The sequence below is a fragment of the Stigmatopora nigra genome, chromosome 5 (assembly GCF_051989575.1).
Source record: "Stigmatopora nigra isolate UIUO_SnigA chromosome 5, RoL_Snig_1.1, whole genome shotgun sequence".
Taxonomy (NCBI): Eukaryota; Metazoa; Chordata; class Actinopteri; order Syngnathiformes; family Syngnathidae; genus Stigmatopora; species Stigmatopora nigra.
Genome location: NC_135512.1, coordinates 15,894,149 through 15,908,555, shown reverse-complemented (window position 1 = coordinate 15,908,555; position 14,407 = coordinate 15,894,149).

Here is a 14,407-nt window from a genome sequence, read left to right as displayed (position 1 = left end):
TGATTTGATAAACCAAGCTAAAATCAATCCCATGAAAAGATGAGGGCTCCGGAATTACAACTCGGGAGCTTCAACTGTACTAAAAATTACTGTATTCTGATTAATTGTAAATGAGATTTCCTAATTATTCATCCGTCCATCCGTCCATCCATCCGTCCGTCCGTCCGTCCGCCCGCCCGTCCGCCCAAACGCCCGCCCGCCCGTCCGCCCGTCCATCCATCCATCCATCCATCCATCCATCCATCCATCCATCCATCCATCCATCCATTGGCCTCCGGGCACTTTGGTTTCCTCTCACATTCCAAAAACATGTATTTACCTGGCCTGGTGAAGTGAGTGGTTAGTGTGTCGGCTTCACAGCTCTGGGGTCCTGGGTTAAAATCCTTAAAATCCAGGTCACGTTCACCTGTGTGGACTGTGTATGCCTGCGTGTGTTTCCTCGGGTACGCCAGTTTCCTCCCACATTCCAAAAACATACCTGATAGGCTGATTGGACAGCCTAAATTGCCCCTACGTATGAGTGTGAGGGTGCATGGTTGTCCGTTTTCTTGTGCCCTGCGATCGGCTGGCCACCAATTCAGGGTGTCCCCCGCCACTGGCCTGGAGTCACCTGGGATGGCCTCCAGCACCCCCCGCAACCTTCCTGAAGATAATGCACTTCAGAAAATGAGATCAGACGAGATATATGTACAACCAAACCTGTAAACCAAAGATTGTAGTCATCGTAGTCAAGTTTGCTTATTTTTGCCAATGTCTTTCAACAGAGATTACTGCTGAAGTGAATTACGAGCTTTGCCTCAGGTCAATGATAATCATGAGTCTTTATTAGTGAATTGATTGGACTTCACTGGAACTTGCAACTTACCTCAAAGTTCAATATTAAGACACTCATTTCTCAAATATGCTGAGTTCTTTTGGATGATAGAGAACAGACCTTTCAGCAAACTAATGACTATATTTCACCAACACATATAAATGTACCAAAAAGCTTGTTGCCCTCTGTAAATGGCAGTGATTGTCATGAATTGAGGACTCTCAACATCCAAATTTTGTCTATGATGAAACAGAATGAGCTAGGTAGGCAACATATGGGTGATTTATTGCCTTTTGTGTGGTGGGAGAAGACAAGCAGAGAATTACATTGAGTTGATCTATAAAACATAAGAAAAAATTGCGTTCTTCCCTAACATTTCATTTGAACGTCATTTAATTTTAGTCCGTAAGCACAGCATCAGATTTTTATCAACCTGGAGAAACAAGAAACACAAAACAAGAAACACATGATGTTAGCTATTATGCTTGTGAATTATGAATATATAAGGCGGTCAGCCAAAATAGTTCTAAAAACCTGTATCCAAGTGAATGCAATAAGCGGTAACAAACCTGTCTGTTTGGTATTCACAATCAGAGTACAACAGGAATATTACACAGTGAAAGATTATACCTTGACAATATGAAAGTGAGCCTCATAACAAATGGTTGTTAAATTTGGCGCATTGTTGTTTTAGCTCCTCCAGTGAAATTTAAGGAATCTCTCATGAACAGGAGTAGAAAACTTGTCAAACTGTTCACGTGTGGAATTCCAACAATGTAAATTTATTGGGTAAATACTTCAATGCTCCAAATATAACCTTGCCTTTGTTGTGGTTTGTGCTCACACGCTACATCTTGCATGCATGTTTCTGGATCACTTCTCACCCAACCCCCATGTCTTTGTATAAACAAAGTACAAACTGTGTGAGAGCGTGGCGGACAACAACAGCAACACGATGTCCTACGTAGCTGAGATTCCCAAGATTCCGTGCAGCTTATTTAGTCTTTGGCAAATACTCAGATGGTAAACATGCCTTATTGGGATCTATAGATGAAGTACAATCTAAGTGCCTCCTCCTTCATAGTCAACCTCGGCAACCTTAACCCTAACCCACCACTAAACTTAACCACTATCCCCTAACCCTAATTCTAACCACTAACCTTACGAATTGTCCGGCGACGAAGAGTCCGTTGACGGAACGTCCGGTCACTGTGTGGGTACACTGCATGGGCGTATGTATGTGCCGAAATGGTAAATTCCTCAAGGGTGTCAAACTCTGATAGTTTGTGGGCCACATTAACGTCAAGTCCATTTCATGTGTGACGGACCATTTTAGATTTAATATCTGGATTTTTGATTTGTTTTTTAAAATTGGATTAAAACAACTGGATCAAAAGCCCTAAATAGTCTGTTTTTATAGATCTAAAGTTAATGTCTATTTGAGCTTTTTTTCCCTTAGAATTGGAAAATGTCTTGTAATCATGTTTTTCATTTCAAATGGAAACAAAATATTTTTTTAAAGTGGAAAATTGAAAATATTTGTATATTTATTTTTAGATTATACAAAATGCTTTTTGACCTGAAAACAACAAAGAAAAAGATTGGACGTAAAATGATTAATGATTGATTTTAAAAAGGGGAAAATAAGGAAATGTAATGTATATCATCTATTATCTTTTGAATTTGTTCCTAAAACGTCGGCACTCATGATTTAGATTCTCGGGCCACACAAAACTGTGCAGCGGCCAGATTTGGCCCCCGGGCCGGCACTTTGACACCTGAGGTTAAGAGCAAGTAGAAAAAGTATTTTCATATTATCTTGCTTGTTACTCGAAATGTAATTAATTTAATTGCTCCCAGGAGCTGACAGCTTTGTTGTGCTTATACAATAACAGTTCCTATAATCAAATAGACATGTTCACATTAAAAACACAAAAAGTTCTCAAAATACAGTTCTCATTGTTGAGAAATGCACCCGAATGATTCATTAATCCATTCATGGAGCCTATCCCAGCTGTCTGTGGGAATAACCCAGAATACTCAGAGAAAACCCACGCAGAACATGCAAACTCCACACAGGTGGATTGACCTGGATTCGGACCTAGGACCCGAGAACTAGGAGGCTGATACACTAACCACTCAGCTGCCATGATGGGCACCTCAGACACCTGAAACATGATGAATTATTGTTACATGTTGTTCAAGAAAATCATAATTTGATAATGATAGGTATCACTTTGTGTGCTAACATTGAAATCTGACCATAAAAAGAGTATATAGTATCCTGCAGTCACTTCAATAGCAAAAGAAACTTCATGTTAGTATTTTAAGTTTGAAGACCATTTTTTCTTGTTCTGTGACCATAAGGATGAAATTGAATCTGAAATAAAACAGTTAAAATGAAATTTCAATGACCATTTTCACTCTATTAACTGTAGAGGGTTTAACAAACACTTTATAAAAAATATTAATAATTTTCTGTGAAAAGTGTGTCCAATAAAATACATAAAACCTTGTTTCCATAACTTTTCTTTACATGATGGCAGAAGAAAAAGAAAGCAGTGAATCACATAACGGACATAAATGACATAAATTAACAATTTTCCTAAAGAATGGATTGACTAGATTTCTTTTTTTGTTTTTGTTTTTTATGACATATTTATCCTTGATATGAGAATGTCTAATACGGCCTGCACAATGAGCATTTAGGGCATTACAATGTTTGCATGTTCTCCCCAGGCTTTCAGGGATTTTTTCTCTGGTTTCACCCTACATCCCAAAAACAAGCATGGTAGGATCGTTGGGAACTCTAGTCTTTCATCTCCTTGATACTTGATCTAAGACAATAACTTTTTTTCTATACTATACTATCTCTTGAGAAATAATAGTGTTTACATGTTACCTGCAACCCTGAAACTGTAGCTTGCCAAATACGTGACCGAACGTTTGGTCGCCGATCTTTTGGCCGCCGGTCTTTTGGTCGTCGGTCTTTTGGTCGCCGGTCTTGTGGTCGCTGGTCTTTTGGCCGCTGGTCTTTTGGTCGCCGGTCAAATGGTGACAGAGAGTTTACTGTTGAAGCCAGCTCTCAAAATTATATACATAAGAGAGAGTTTAATATCGGCGACCAAACAAACGTCTGTTGTAAATATTGATATTTTTCCTGACCATTCAACTGAAAACCAAGTCAATCAAGTGCTAATAGTTTATAAAACCAAGTCAATCAAGTGCTAATAGTTTATTATCTTTTAGTGATTAATATTTAGTAAAAGTTAAATGTAAATGATTATTTTTCAAAAAATGTGAAAGCGAAATTTTCATTCTCATTCTGCAATCCGCCAGTGGATCAAAATTTTCATCTTTATTGAGCTCAAATCAAATGGTAATCCTGCCTGTAAAACATTGATGTTTTGCATGCCTTTCACTGAACCTCACCCATGAGGGGAACACAGGATCCGTCTGGCACTATCATACTTTTCATCTCTTCACACGCGAGGCTCGGCTTGCATGCCATGCTGCAAGGTGTGGATGATGTTTGGGTAGAATGGAGGGGATAAAGAATAAAAAGAAGCAATGATTGATCTCAGCCGTAGCCACCTCTCTTTATCGTCGCAGCTGATAGGAACTACCTACATTCAATGGGTCTGGAGGCTGTTTTTGTGTAGGCATCGCAGGGCCAAATCAGTACCTCTGCTGCACTGTTTATCTGGCAGCCATTCAGCCTGTTTCTGTCTAAACTTGAAATAAGATCCAAACACTCTACTCACGCATAGTGGTTTGCACGACATGCTTTGCTTGCCTTCTCAACTTACCGTGGGGCTCATTTGTGCTATTTTTGCTCTGTCTGAATCTTGACTGCAACTCTCTTTTATTTGATTAAAAGGGGAAACACATTTCCCCGGGGCTATACGTGCAAATATAGCTCTGATTGTGAGCGGTTACCAAGGAGTCATACCACAAAAGCCCAATGAAGATCTTGCTGATTAATAATAATGCTCATTTGTGAACTACATTTAATCTTTATTTCCCATGTAAATTTAATGTCCAGTATTCTATTAATGCAGTACATACATTTTGAATGCCGCGTTCCTCACAAGGATAGCATTCGCCGAACCCTACTTGATGTGTAAAATGAAAAATTATTTTTTCAAGTTCTAGATATATAAATTCCTTGCAGCACTGATTGGCCAAGCAATGTCAAGAGATCCTCTGCAGCCATTGATGGTCAAGCGGCAAATGTTAGACATGATGATTCGATGTGTCTTGACGTCCGTGTCAGAGGCTCCACCGAACTAATCCCTGATAATGACTAATATATATAATATAATAATATAATATATATATATATATATATATATATATATATATATATATATATATATATATATATATATATATATATATATATATATATATATATATATATATATATATATATATATATATATATATATATATATATATATATATATATATATATATATATATATATATATATATATATATATATATATATATATATATATATATATATATATATATATATATATATATATATATATATATATATATATATATATATTATATATATATATATATATATATATATATATATTATATATATATATATATATATATATATATATATATATATATATATATATATATATATATATATATATATATATATATATATATATAATGTTAGACTTCTAAGTTCGCCCTATGTGAGTAAATATGTACTGCATTGTGTTTATGCATTTTTATCGCTTGATAAGGGGAATTGCAATCATGAATAAGGGGAGCAACTGGCCGAGGTTGACAGGTATGGTTTCCCCCGACCTCTGAATAATTACAGTTTGGGTGTTGAAGCAATGAAAAGTAAGCAGTTTCCCAAACAGCAACATGCATGCAAACTTAGGACATTTCTCTCAAATTCAAACTCCCCTCATCCAAAACACCCCTCTCCCCCAGCACACAACACACATGGTCCGGGCCCATTCGTGCAGACAAGGTAAAACATCTCTCTCTCTGTCAGAGCCCTGCAGGTGGGCCCCGCATGTTGATGTAGATAATATCACTGTTACTATAGACTGTGTTTGGGTTTACTAAAAAACACTTTTCACTGCAAGATCAAAACCATACTCTGTAGTGCATGATAACATTGTAAAAAGGTCCTTGAAAATTAACCAGTGGAAACTCTTTGGCACGAACGGCACACAAAATACCTTGAACTCTTTTCTTCCCTTTTTCATCTCTGCAAAAGCCAACATCATGGTTCTTGAAGAGCTAAAACGTGACATTTTCAGATTTATGATATATCCCCGGAGCCCAGAGTAATTCAGCATAATAGTTGCGTTAATCCAATACATTTCAATTGCTCTTTAATGTGGCTGTAGCATAAGAGTTATTCCGGGACTAAAACATTGGCAACAAGTCTCGCTGTTTCTAATTTCTGTAGAGGTTATGCAGTAGACATTAGAAATAGTCTTTCTGTACACAAACGAGACATGAATGTCTTAAATGTGCTCAGGGCCAGAAGTGCTGATGACTTCTATAAACAGATCACCAAGGTGGTCCATGTGTGAGAGCAAATGGAGCTGTGTTTCAAAGGCCTGCTTCTCAACCACCACACATCATCACCCCAGTGACAATAATGTAATTTTTTTGTCTGATAGAATAATTGTAACAGATACTTCTTTGTCACAAAAAACAATAAGGAAGTTTGATTATTTTATGATGATATTATGGGTAAACTGAAAATGTGACCAAATCAGCTGGGTCAAAAATATACTACATAGATAGAGCAATGCTAATATTTGGTTATTTTTGTTATTTTTATATTTGGCAATTTTCTTAAATTAGACACTTTTGGTAGCCATCCACAATCTTCTGGCAAGTTTCTGTGTTCTTCAGTATTGTCCACATGTTCTCAACAGGGTTTGAGTCAAAACTTCAATTCTAGCCTTATTTAACCATTTTATTACCAACTTTGATGTGTGTGTATGTGTCTCTTTGTTTGTGCAGCATGAATCTCACACTTAACTTTATTTAATCTACAGTTGAAAATTTAGTTTTAGTGTAGCTCGTGTGTTTTTTGCCTGAGGTGTCTGATTTTAAAATGTTTACAGCGCAAGTTTGCTTAGTCTCATGAGAGTTTTTAATGTCAGAAGTTTAGCGAAAATTATTTAGGCCGATTGAAATCCCAAATTGACACAAAGATCAAGCCAGATATATCCTCCCACCTAGTTGTAATTACTGTCATCTTTTAAGCCTTCCACATTTGCAACTTCAGTCTGTAGCAGGATTTTATGTTCAGACATAAAAATGTCAAAATTCATGGCGAAACTCGGAAGAAGACAATGGACTGCCACTCAACTTAGCACCGAAAAAAAATGGCGGAAGACAGAGGGACCGCCACTCAACTCAAGGCCGAAGAAAAAAAATGGACGGCACCGGACGAACGCCCGAAAATAGTGCTCTCTGAGTGGACTGAACGGCCGGTAGCCTCGGTGAGAGTGGATTTTTCAAGAAGTTCGATCTCTGAGCAACATTACGGCGGGTGCCATTGCCCTTATCTGAAAAAAAGAGCGCTCTGGATTGACTGGAGCCACGGTTAGGGTGGACTTTTCCAGAAGTGCGAGCTTCGGTATGTGAAAGTCATCAGATGATGCTCTTTTGTATCAGTCATACTGGAGTACAAAAGAGCCCTATCCCAAATTGTTCACCCAAGGGTGATACACAAAGATCTGCATGACACCTCACAATGTCACTAGCCTTGAAATGTGTCTTTAAGTGACAGGTTAATATGTTCCTTGATACCAACTGTGAATGCAAGACTGGTCTTGCACCTGTTTTTACTTTATACATCACACATAACACATTGCCCCAAGAAGACACAAGCTTCTATCATCATTGAGCCACACCACAATAGCACGGTGGAAAAATCCTTTCTACATACAAGTTCATTCCTTACCTTCAAAACAGGTGATGATCACACGACCAATACCACAATACCTTGAACAATAACTTCTATCTAACAAAATGTATTTCCCTTTATCACAAGTTAAGCATGTTCAGTGAATAACATTGACGTAGAGTTTCTGTTATCCCACCCACTAGTGCAACCCCTATCTTGTATCTTATCATTGAAACCTATGTGATTGTGAATGGTTTGTGTGGCTGTTGGTTTATGTACAGTGAATGTGTCAGATTACTTGTTGCAAAGAGCCGGATCATGCCACTAGCTGTTCAGTGGGTATTATCTGAAAAAAAGGTTTAACCCGAAACATGAATAAACATTGAGTGTGCGTGTATGATATCTTAGGTTGCCGAGATAGTGTTTCACAACCTTTAATAGTTCAGATAATGGCTATGAGTCATCATTGAGAAACTGCCATTGCGTGTATGTTGAGCTGTTGAGGTTTGACATGTGTGCATTTGTCTTCAGGGAGCAATTAAAAACCAGTTCTTCCGAAATATTGTTTTGACACACATCAGTAGCACTGGGATCACATCAGGAAGTGGGGGTTCCCTAAATGGCTAATACAAAACTCAATTTTGTTTCTGTCTAAATTTAGACTGTGCGATTGTATTTCACTTACACAAATAATTCCAACTTGAATGGATCAAATCTGCTATTATTCATCCAGTTGTCCAAAGAAATAACAATGTACATGCCTTCACTAGAAAAGAAGGGTTGTTGTTTTCATCAGACAGACATGGGCTCTGAATGAAACTCACACACAAAAATCCCACGAATCCTTTAGTTACCATTTTGACTCTTGACCCTTTTGTGTGTTCTTGCTGTCACTGTTCTAAAGCAGTTCAGCTCTTTTAATGTTGGGTGATGGAAAAAATAGGACTGCACATCATGCGTTTCCCAAAATACAGTCTTATTACTAGATTAGATTACATTAGAATTTTATTTCATCCAGTATTTGGGAGATTTTCTTGGTTGCAGTAGCAAGATAGATATTGTAGACCCAGGTAAAAAACTGGAGCCACACCCAGGAACTCCACAAGGTGGGGACGTTCTGCAGACTGAGAACACGAGGAATAGGACCTTATTGCAGGAAGCAAAAAATAACAAAGATTTAGAAATCAACTCATATAACCAAACCTGACAATGGGAGAAACGTGAAAGCGAGGAATGAACATGGATGGAGGGGTACTCGGACGTTTCGTCGAAAGGCATTTGGTCCCCGGACGGTTGGTCGACCGGATGTTTGCTCAACGTACAATTTGACTAGATTCACAAACATGAGCAATGCTGGCATCTATCCCACCTAACTATGGGGAGCAGGCAGGGGACACCCTTAATCGGTGGCCGGCCAATTGCAGGGCACAAGGAGATGGACAACCATTCACGCTCACAGTAATAAATAGGGCAATTTAGAGTGTTCAACCAGCCTACAGGGAATGTTTTTGGGATGTGGGAGGGAACCGAAGTACCTGTAGAAAACCCGCCCAAGCCAGGGAGAACATGCAAACTCCACACACTGAGGACCAACATGGGATCGAACCCTTCCAGTGTGACGCCAATGCGCTAACAACTTGGGCACTCTGCCTGGTGTGTAGGTCTCAGGGGGTAATGCTGCACATTATGGGTGGCCAAGTCCGGTCCTCGAGGGCCCCTATCCATCTGCTTTCCAGGTCTCCCCCCACCAACACACCTGGATCAAATAGTCAGGATCGGTATGAAGCTTCTGGACAGCTTGGTGATGAGTTGATCATTAAATTCAGGTATGGTAGAGGATGGAAAACCGACTGGATAGGGGTCTCTCAAGGACCGGACTTGGACACCCTTGCTTTACATGAAACTTTACGTACTTTTATAATTGATGATAAAATCAGGGCATTTCTTATCAATAAAGCAATTTCTCCAGTTTTACAGTGGATAGCAATATTCAGACTCTAGAGTGGACTTACACCTAAGCCGCACCCATTATTTTTCATCACAAAACTGCTTTTATTCACATACAAGCAGCACTGGTCTATAAGCCAATGGTGTCCACATTCTATTATGGGAAAAGACCCTGCTACTCAAAAGCCTGTATGAAACCATAAATTTCCCACATAGGGCTAAAGCAGCAGAAATCAAGATAGGGAAATAAAATAATGGCTATTAGTAACAAAAAATACGGATAGCTGGGACTTCATGCACATAAAGAGATTCATGCTCCTTGTCCGACGAGACCGCCAGACTATCCAGTGTGTATCGTATGGAGTACTGAGTACCAGTACAAGGTAGATTAACCAGGTCTTCAAAGTGACCTTTGTCCTGCATGCCTGTACACACGCTCTCGTTCTAGCCATGTATGGGAATCATGTTTACGGAGTGAATTCCAGGCGAAGAGTTTGGGTGTAAACTTATGATTGACATTAAACCCAAAATGGTGGACTGCTGATGGGCATCCAGAGCTTGGAATGACAGGCTCTTTAAACTGACCTGAACAGATCTTTCTGTCAGGAGCAGCCTGGGGAGACAAAGTTGGAAACCTTCACGTGGTGTCTCCTGAGAGGCCGCTTGCCGCGGCCTGCGAATTCCAACAAATACCACTCAGAGCTGCCAACAAGGACCGTGGCACCCTACGTTTTTCATCCAGCCGGAGACATTTGACTGCCCCCCACCTCCGACTACCCCCCGGATGAAATAATCCGCGTTCCAGTGGCAGCTCTAGCGCTATCTGAGGGCAATCCTCAGGCGCTTGTAGTGCAAGAACAGAACAGAACAGCCTGCAGCTGCTTTTCCCACTTTTGTTTTGTCTCTCCTGCCCTGCCGTTGTGTTCGCGCAGCTGTGCGTGAATCATAATTCTTTCCTGATTTGTGTATTTAAACACAACTGAGTCTCCCCTTCCTGAGATGTCGGATGGTGGACCAAAATTTGCTAGAAGCCACCCAGAAGTCGTTCTCAATGGCATCGCTGAATTTCTCTCATGCCCGGGATTTTGCCTTGGAGACAACCAGAGCTGCGTGCCGCTTGGCTACCCGGTACCCGTCACCTGGCTTGGGAGTCCCGTGAGCCAAAAAAGCCCTTACCGCTCTTGTCCACCAGTGGGTCTGGGAATGCCGCCACGACATGCACCGACAATCTGCTGTGGCAGCTCCAATATGCCGCCTCAGCAATAAAAGGTGCTCGCCTTGTCCCTTGTCCGGGCCTGGCTCCAGAATGGCGAGGGAACTGTTTAAAGACTGTTCTGCATCAGTTTGTCCAGTACGTGAAGCGTTACACCAGAGGAGATAAAACTCTGGATCATGTTTATTCGAATATTAAACATGCTTATAGAGCTGCTTCCCTCCCTTACCTGGCTGGATCAGACCCTCTCTGTCTGTCCCTCACCCCTGCATATACTCCACTCCAGAGGCTAACAAAGCCATAAATAAATATAATAAAAACTTGGCCCGAGGGCGCCTTTTCGCAGTTGCAGGACTGTTTTTCCCGCACCAATTGGGAACTTTTCGAACACCACAACTTCCAGGACTACACGGACACTGTACTCTCTGTTAATAAACGGATACAGATATTTCCTAACCAAAAACCCTGGATGACCAATGAGAAACATGCACTTATCAAATGATGCAACACTGCCTTCAGGTCAGGCGACAAGGTACAATACAGCGCTGCCAGAATAGAGCTGAAGAGAGACATATAAGGCATGTAAGGCAGCATATACTAGTAAAATTGAGGAGCACTACACAGGAAAAACCCAAAGAAGATGTGGCAAGGAATACGACATGTTACCAATTACAAGAACAATAATATGTTTGTTAACGCAGATGCCGCACTAGCTGAGGAACTGAATCGTTTCTTTGCCCGCTTTGAGACTGACAAATCTGACCCAGTCTCATCACCGCCATCACCACCCTTCAGCAGTACATTGAAGCTTCAGGAACATGAAGTGAGACTGGTAATGCAGTCTGTGAACACCAGGAAGGCTGCTGGCCCAGACAGAGTACGTGGAAAGGTGCTCATAGCCTCTGCTTTTCAATTGTTCTGTGCAACAATCCATCATTCCATCCCACCTGAACTCTGCCACCAATATCCCTGTCCCCAAAAAGCCAACCACTGACAGCCTGAATGACTATAGGCCTGTTGCCCTCACGCCTGTAACCATGAAGTGCTTTGAAACAACTGAATTTCCTCAGGGTACTCAGGAGGAACAACTTGGACACTAAGCTTCTGGTAACCTTCTATAGAGCTACTTTGGACAGCATCTTGGCATACTGCATTACAGTGTGGTACGCTGGAAGCACAGCAGCAGGCAAATAGGCCATGCAGAGAGTAATTAACACTGCCCAGAATATCGTCGGCTGCTCTCTGACCTCACTAGAAGATATTGCCAGCCCTCGTTACCTCAGCAGAGCCAGAAACATTGTCAGGGACCAATACCACCCTGGTCACAACCTGTCCCAGCTGCTGCCCTATGGCAGACACTACAGGTCTCACAAAGCAGACTTTAGGATGTTTTTCCCACAGACATCAGGACTCTGAACTTGCGGTAGCACGACACACAATCCCTTCTGTGTAATAACTTCGGGGTGAGGTAAGATGAAGGACGTTGGGTGGTGATCTGCCTCCTGCTGGCTGACTGAAGGTAAGTGAGAGGTAAGTGTTCCATTTTATTCTTTGTTGGCATCGGCGAGGCAAACCTTTTGCAGTCGCCAGGATTTGGTTGCGCTCGGGGGGTGATGCGATGTATCCATCACGGTAGAGTGCCAACGAGTCTGAAATCATCACTTATTTCGGCCTGTGCCTGGGAAAGCGCACTTTGTGGAGAAGCACTACCAATTTTATCATATGCAAATGGATATGATGACAATTAGGCTTTTTGTCGAGTCAATGATGATGACAAAGCCCATATCTGATTATTATTAGTATCATTATTATTATTATTGATAATGGCTGTCCGTTTCAAGTTGCGTGGTCATTACAATGACCAAACCTAAAAATGTGGTGATTCACCTCGGGGGTGCGTAGCGAAATAGGAGCAAGGTGAGAAGCAAGGGAAAGGCGAGGGATGTGCTGGTCCACAACTCAGGATTCTAATATCAAATTGTTAATACAAAAACTGGGACAAGGTTATCAAAATCAAAACTGAGCGGAGAGGACGCAGACTAATAAAGAGGCAAAATATGACTTGCGTGAAAGAGATCAAACGAAACACTAAGTAGTACTCCCACACCAGACATGTCAGACACAGGAGTTTAAATACACACACAGGAGCCGATTGCCAATCACACACACCTTGCGACATAAAGGAATGGGAGACCCGATGGACATGAGAGGCGAAACGCAAACAATCACCTGGATAGCACACACAAGGAAAAACACGCACTCATCCACCCGAAACCCCAACAAAACGTGACAACAATACATTTTAATGACAATCTCTGTTAAATGCCACTTGGAGTGCGCAAGTCCAAAAATGCTAATGTGGAAGCCCTTACCCTGACACAATATGTCCAAACATTTGCAGATTACAGTATAGTGTCTTTAGATTCACATCTGAAGGTTATTGCCAAGGGAGGTTGCTACTAACTATGACTAAGGATGACTCATTTTGTCTTTTGTAAGATTTTTTTTCAATGTTCTTAGATGTATCTAGTAGTTGTAGTCCATTTTCATCAGAATCAGCAGTGTCTTCATATCTCATTTCTGTGTAGGGGATCGTAGTCTAAAAAAATGGAATCAATCTGCAATGTTACCCAATATTATCGGGTTTCGGGACAGTTCATGGCCGAAGTAAAATATGAGGATCAAGAAGTGGAAATGTCACTGATGGTCGCGAAGGGAAAGGGAGCATCCCTGCTGTGGAAACTGGCTCAGACTGTTAAAGCTTAACTGGAAATTCGTCAAGTATGTGAATGTGACAAAGCAAAAGTAAAGATATTTTGAACAAATACAGTTGTACTGTATTGAAGGAGAGAGCCAGGACACGCTCCTAAATGAATGACTGTGTCAAAATGAGATGAGACAAACATCTAGTGGGTGATGATATTAATGGATTAATGTCTGATTGTGTGCGTATATGTGAGCCTATTTGCAAACCAGACAAAAATCCTGTGATTGCTCAGCTGCTGTAATGCACTCAGATCTGTTGGCAGTATGCACATTCCTATTTCTCGTCTCTGCCTTTGCGGGGATTGTCATACCATTCACATCTATCATACTTATACTGTATTTTGTTTGCAATGCAATTTGAACTGAGTGGCCAACACTGAAGAACCTAAATGCTGAACAAACAGCAACAAAACTGGAAAAATCTTATCAAAACTAACCTTATTTATTATATTTAGGTAATCAGTTTTTTTAACTTCACACTCTAAAACTTAAAATAAATACTATCCATATGCCTATCATATGTTGGCCTTTTGTTTTCACCATCAAACTAAAATATCCTGGATTGACATAACGTAATCTAGGTCAACATAATTTCACATATAAGATCTCATTAACAAAGACAACTATTAAAAAAAGGAGGCACGGGGTCAGGATCATGAAGACTGGCGGAGACATACCCCAGTGGCTTTGAATTGAAGAACCCTTGTACTTTGAGCAGAACAGTTGTAGTATCTCCTCCAGGAATGGTTGA